The 5681-nt window shown below is 43.5% G+C and overlaps 1 long non-coding RNA gene across 3 annotated transcripts in view; it reads right to left on the reverse strand.

Moving 5' to 3' along the window:
• LOC112480009 overlaps nt 1-5681 on the reverse strand; it is a 33067-nt gene extending 27386 nt beyond the window's left edge. For all 3 annotated transcript variants that reach the window (XR_003046412.1, XR_003046413.1, XR_003046410.1), the window contains exon 1: nt 5635-5681. This is a non-coding gene — a long non-coding RNA (uncharacterized LOC112480009). The remainder of the gene's footprint in view (nt 1-5634) is intronic.

Consider the following 5681-nt stretch of genomic DNA (forward strand, 5'->3'; position numbering starts at 1 on the left):
AGTCTTCTAATGGCTTGGTAGCGCATTTCTCTCTAGCTAAACAATATTCCCTTGTCTGGATGGACCACGGTTCATTTATCCACCACCTGCTGAAGGACGTCTTGGTTGTTTCCGAGTTTTGGCCGTTAGGAAGACAGCCACTGCAAACGTCCACGTGCAGTTACTGGATGGATATCTATTTATTTACAACTCCTTTGGGTACATGCTGAGGAATGTGATTGCTGGATCCTAGAGAAAGAGGATGTTTAGTCTTTGTTAAGAAACTGCCCGTCTTCCAAGGTGGCTGTACCATCTGCAATAAACAAGAGTTCTCATTGCTCCACGTCCTCTCTAGTGTGCTGGATTCATCTACGTAAACAATCATGTCATCCTCAAGATAAGACAGTCTTCTTCCTTCCCAATCTGCATTACTATAACTTCCTTTTCCCACCTCACTGTACGAGCTGAGGCTTCCAGCACGATGGCGACCAGGTGTGGGCGAGGGGACGTCCTTGCCTCCTTTCTGACCTTAGTAGGAAAGCTTCAGGTTTCTCACCATTACCTGCGATGCTGTCGGTGTTTTGTAGATGTTCTTTATCAAATTAAGGAACTTCTCCTCCATTCCTCGTTTGGTAAGGGTTTCTATCGTGAGTGGGTATTGGATTCTGGCAAATGCTTTTACTGCATATACTGATATGGTCATGTGATTTTTCTTCCTTAGCCTGTTGATGTGATGTAATTAATTTCTGACTGTTGAAATGGCCTTGCCTACCTGGGATAAATCCCACTTGGGCACAGAGTAAAAGCTTTTATGCATCCTTGGATATGATTTGCTAATATTTGTTGATGCTTTTTACATCTACATTTGTGAGAAATCTTGGTCTGTAGTTTTCCTTTCTTGTAATATCTTTGTCTGGTTTGGGTATTAGGGCAATCCTGGCCTCAAAATGAGTTAAGAAGTATTTTCTCTGCTTCTATATTCTCGAAGAAACTGTAGAGAATTAGTAAAATTTCTTCCTTAAATGTTTGGTAGAATTTGGCAGTGAACCCATGTGGGGCTGGTATTTTCTGTTTTGGAAGGTTAATTATTGATTCAATTCCTTTAATATACATAGGCCTATTTAGAGCATCTATTTATTTTTGTGTGAATTTTAGTAGAGATCTACTTTTTAATTTCTAAAAGTATGTACTCATTATGAAAAATGCAAAAAATACAAAAAAGATGGAAATCACAATTATCCATTATCTTCCAACTCAGAAGTATCTATTAACATATTTGAATATTTCCTTCCAGAATGTTTGTGTGTATGCGTGTACATATTTTTGAAACATAACTGAAATACTTTATTTGTAATATTTTATCCTTCTTTAAACTTAACGTTGCACGATCAGCATAGCTTTACCCATTCAGAACTCTTAAAATGCCCTTCACTCGTCAGGGAGGTCGAGTAACCCTACGTCTCTTTTCCATTTTCTCATCCATGAAACGGGTTAAATATACACATCTTATAGGATAGTTGTGAAAATTAAAAGAGACAACGTATGCAAAACAGGTGTCAAAGTGCCTAGCATGTCGACTGTAAAAAAATGGCCCCCGCCCCGCCCCACCGCCGTGTGCGTGCCCTTCGCAGCGTGCCTTAGCTGTGCCTCCCACCAGGTGCTGAAGTCAGTTTCTCTCCCCCTGCGTGCTGGGCGCGGCCTGCTGACTTGCTCTGACTAAATCACATGGCAAAGGTGAAGCTGAGCAGCGAACGAGCCAAGTCCTCAAGATGCCTTGCAGCACCTGCTCTCACTCTGCTGGAACTCTGAGACCACAATGTGGAGAAGCCTGGATTAGCTGCTACAGACACGTGGCCCTGCCCACAGCCACCACCATCACTAGACAGGGACGCGACGGTATCTGAGACCATCCAAGCCCTGACACCCAGTAGAGATGTCAGATAACTATGGCTGCAGGAGGAAGCCGGTGGACCAGCCCAAATGAAACAGTTTCTGTATTCAGGTGGTTGCTGTACAGCAATAAAAAGATAACCGAAACAGCGATCAATAAATATTAACTATTATTATTATTACCATGCAAATCTAAAAGGGGAGCATATGACGCTGAGACAGTTCCTAAGCACTTTAAAATGCTATCGCTCGTTTAATACACGGCTCAGTGCCAGCCATTTACCAAGCGGGATTAAAGGCCATCCCGCCGTGGTAGACGTCAGCTCCAAAGGGCATCTATTCACACACATTTCCTGATCCCAGAGACCGATAAATTATTGACACCTTCTTTCCCTTGCAACCTTAGAATCAGGGCCAGAAGAGCCACCACGAGTCTCCCAACACAGGACCCCAGACAGATTTAATAGTTAAATACCTAACCAAATTAATTCCCATAGGTGCTTTTTTTTCAATTGAATAAACATGTTGTCAGTATTTAGTAGTGATAGAATATAAGTACATCCCTATTTGAGCGTGTATGAAAACTGGGATAGATTTATAATTAAGTAATTATGACAGCAATGCTAGTTTTTTTCGTAAAATTTTCATGGAATCGGCTATCCATGGGCAATTAGTCTCTTAATTCGCTCCCTCGCCTCACTGCAAAAGGGGAGAGAATCCAGATGACATTGGTGATTTTACCGGCTCACATTCGTTGAGTGCTTAATGTACAGCAAACGCTGAGCCAACTCCTTTAGATGCATTCGCCCCTCATAACAGGCTATTTGGTATGGTTAAAAGTTAGGGTTCAAGAATTTGTGACTCTGAGTAGTTACGTGATTCAAGGTTAACCGGCCAGCTGGTATGACTGAGCTGAAGTTTAAGTTCAAGGCCTAAGCGTCCTGACCACGGGCCAGGCACTTTAGCTGCCCTCTACAACCTGTTTCTGGTGAATATGTTCTTGGCACCCAGCAGGCTCTCATGGAAGACGATATCTGTTTAAAACCATTTTCGATCTAATCATTCAGATGCGTAAAGTGGGGGTAAAGTGAGATATTTCAACTCTGTGACAAGCAAATGCGACCCCTCATTCTGGTCCACTGGCTTAAAATGTGCTGTACAGGAGAAGCAAGGGGCTGATTTAAATGTGCATTTCTCTGCTTATTCATGGGGTTTGGCATATTTATATTTTTATACTATGGAGGTTTTGAAAAAGATTTCACATTAGAATCATAGAACTGGGGAACAAATTGAAATATCACCTTTTTTTAAAATTGACTATTGCAAGGTCCCAGCCCTAAGCTGAGTTAAATTTTTTTTTTTTCACAGTGATCTAAATCATACACACAGAGTATCTAAAATGTACGGCTACAATGTGAAGAACGGAAAACCATACCCCTCCTGGTAAGAAAGAGCAGCTGCTCTGGCCTCAGAGGCTCTCTGAATGCCCTGCATAAATTGCATCGCCCTAGCTTACTCCCAGAGGTAATACGAAGCTGAATTTAGTGTTAATCAGCCCCTTGCTTCTCTTTATAGTTTTACCACTTGGTGTTTGTTTCCCTAAACAGTATTTGGTGGTGGTGGTGGCGGGGGGTGGGGGACGAGTTGCTATTTTTGAATTCTGCATAAATTGAATCCTGCTGTATATTTTCTGACTTGCTTTTTTAATTCTACCTTTTCGAAAGGCATACCGATTCATTCACGTGCTTTAAAGTTTATGGTATTCCATTCTGTGGATACAGCCTTGGTAGGCAGTCATGTGTCTCTAGCTGAACATTATTCAACATGCCGCCAGAGGCTCAAGTGTAACAGTTTCTCTGGGATACACGACAGGAGTGGAAGGGCTGAGTCTTAACATGTACACATATCCGAACTTTCTAGGTAGTACCAGCTTTTCCAAAGTGGATGAGGATAGCCTATAAAAATTCCCTTTACTCCATCTCCTTGCCAGTACTTGTCAGACTTTTACATTTTGGACAATATAGTAGTGAAATGTGATCTCATTGTGATTTAAATGTGCATTTCTCTGATTATTCATTGGGTTTGGCATCTTTTCATATGTTTACATGTCATTTGTGTTTTCTTGTCTTTGAAAGGCCTCTCATGCTTTTTGTCCATTTTTTTTACTGGATTGTTTATCTTTTCCTTATCGACGTATAGGCATTCATTTTTTCCTTGCTGTGGTATTTTTTTAAAAATAGATACAGCATTTTGCAGAAGAATGCATAAAACATAAACGTACTGTTCAAAGAATTTAAAATCAAACAACTGTGTCATCAAGACCTCTGTCAAAAAAAAAAGAAAAAAAGAATGTTGCCAGCACTCCAGAAGCACCGCCTCGACTCTTCCCTGCTGACAATCCCCTCTCCTTCTCAGAGGTAATTACCATCCTGACTTTTGTGGTAATTACTTCATTGCTTTTTTTTTATAGTTTCATCACCTGGGAATGCGTCCTGAACAATAGGGTACTGCTTGCTTTTGAATGTTATAAAAATAGATTCGTATGGTGTATGTTCTTTCTTTTTTGGCTTTCTGGCTTCTTCCGCCCACCACTAGGCATGTGACATTCACGTTGCTTCACACAGTTGTGGATCCACGAGTTGGAGTCTGCTCTTTTTTGTTGCTGTGTAGTATTCCAGTGCTACCTGGTGGCTCTGCTGCTGTGCAGATCCCACAATTCACTGAACTACTCTAATGCTGAAGGACATCTGCTTTGTTCCTAGCTTTCCATTCTTATGAAAAATACTATGGACGTTCTTGCAATGTCTCTGGGTAGAGCTGAGCAAGCCTGTCTCTAGGGTGCACGCCAGGGAATGGGGTGGTTAGGTCTCGAGTATACGTGTCTTCTACGTCGCTAAAAAACCCTTGGCTGCTTTTCCAAGGTGGCGCAGCGGTTCATACTCGCACCAGCACCACGAGGGAATTCCTGTTAGCCAACAACTGTCGGAACCTCGAATTTTTGCCGAGCTAGTGGGTGCAGTTTAAAACCAAGCAATTCAAGCCAATCGCTGTGGTTTTAATGCGCTTCCTGACTAGTAACGAGCTCCAGCACCTCCTATGTCTGCCGGCCGTGTGGATTTCTCTATTCTAAAAGCAACTGTTCAACGACTCTACCCGCTTTGCTATCGGGGTGTCTGCCCTTTTCCTTAGTTCACAGAGGTGCCGGACACTGGCGTTTGTCGCTCATTTGCACCCCAGGTAGCTCCTCCCACCCTGTGGTTTATGTTTTCCTCTCTTTATGATGTGTTTTGAAGGTCTGATTGGGTTTTCTCCCTCCGATTTTAGTCTAATTTGTCAATCATTCCTGGTTGGTGCTTTTTGTACCACGTGACCCTGCCCATTGGTCATGAAGATGCTCTACCGTGTCACTTCCCGGAAAGTTCAAGTTCCGCGTTTCACTGAGGTCTTTGACGCCCCCGGAAGTCTGCGTGGGGGTGGGAGGCGGGAAGCCCCTGCTCCCTCAGTACAGTCCACCCGCTGCCCCTCGGCTCCGCGGTGTCTCCCTGGCTTAACTCGGGGTCCCCGTTCGCGCCGTTTCGCAACCAGTCTCGCTTCCTCTACCGAGAAGTAGCGCCTGGTATTTCGCGAACAAAGGCGTGTTTTGCTTACTCGCAACAGTACGTCCTGCACTGTCCTCAGGCGTTCCTGGTTAAGGTTCTCAGGTCGTGTGGAAACGCCCCTGTGAGCTTATTTGGCCTGTGAACATTTCAGGAAATGCATAAATACCTTGGCCACCGAGGTCCGACGACGTCCCTCACAGGGCCCGACGCGGG

This window comes from Pteropus alecto, unplaced genomic scaffold (assembly GCF_000325575.1).
Source record: "Pteropus alecto unplaced genomic scaffold, ASM32557v1 scaffold80, whole genome shotgun sequence".
NCBI lineage: Eukaryota > Metazoa > Chordata > Mammalia > Chiroptera > Pteropodidae > Pteropus > Pteropus alecto.